Here is a 1,282-nt window from a genome sequence, read left to right as displayed (position 1 = left end):
TAATTTATTCTCATCATCATCATAAGTAATAAAATGAAACCGATTTTTCGTGTCTAGAAAAAAATCATAGGAATATAAACACAGATGGCATACATTAATTCGATATGGTCAAATTACCTGCTAATACCTGTTGTAGGTTTTACTGATATTATCAGTCGCTTTTATCATAACCATAAATTCCTATAATAGTTCCGACAGGGATTCATTCTCCACAATGAATCATATTTACAGGTGGTAGCAGGATACTTACTCACTTATTATTTTCTCCTCTTAATCTCACAAAATTCACCAGAGCAAATACTTCAGAGTGTTTGCTTAACGTGCTTCACTGTAATTATTTTATTTTGCAATTACCTGATTTTGTCTTTCACATAAAACTCATTTCCTACATAAATAATAACCGCCCCCTTTTCACTTCTACTTCTATCGACAATTTCATTGGTTACTCAGACATAAATCTTTATTCTGCAGTTTGAAGTAAATGAACAGGACAGAATATTTTCTGTTAAATTCAAATTATTCAAACATATGCTTTCATTCTATAAATTATTTTTGTTTGCATAGGTAAAGAGAGAGAAAGCTTCTGCGCCTTGGCCTCCTTCTTAATGCTGTTCTTGTTGACCACTACTAACACTGCTATCATTATTTTATTGTACTGGGGGTAGCATGTACATATTTGATTTTTATTATTATTTCATCCGGAAACATTTTTTTATTAATTGCTTTCCTTTTTTCATTTTTGGATTTTTGGGGAAGACTTCTTCTTATTACTTCTGTTGTTACTACTACTACTACTACTATTATTATTATTATTATTATTATTATTATTATTATTATTATTATTATTATTACTACTATTATTATTATTATTATTATTATTATTATTATTATTATAATAATATATTTTTCTTTCCTTACATGAACTAGAAACCAGACTTTGCGAGTTTCAATTCAAGGTCATTCCACAGCAATAATTTCATTTGTAAACATTTTTTTATTTATTGCTTTCGTTTATTTTTTATGTGGATGGGGACAAGTATATTTTTTAACTGTTATGCATATTTTCCTTTAAACATTTACTAACGTGCTTTTTAACATTTCTTTTTATTAGTGGGGTTTCATTTCTTAACTTATCGAGTACTTCATAAAAATACAACAAAAACACCTCAGGTTAGATAAAGAGAGAGAGAGAGAGAGAGAGAGAGAGAGAGAGAGAGAGAGAGAGAGAGAGATTCTTTTCCTTCCCCTCTTTCTTCTTAGTGTTGTTGTTTTTGACCACTAC

Source organism: Euprymna scolopes, chromosome 33 (genome assembly GCF_053919585.1).
Source record: "Euprymna scolopes isolate OS-2025 chromosome 33, ASM5391958v1, whole genome shotgun sequence".
Taxonomy (NCBI): Eukaryota; Metazoa; Mollusca; class Cephalopoda; order Sepiida; family Sepiolidae; genus Euprymna; species Euprymna scolopes.
This window is presented reverse-complemented; position numbering follows the sequence as displayed.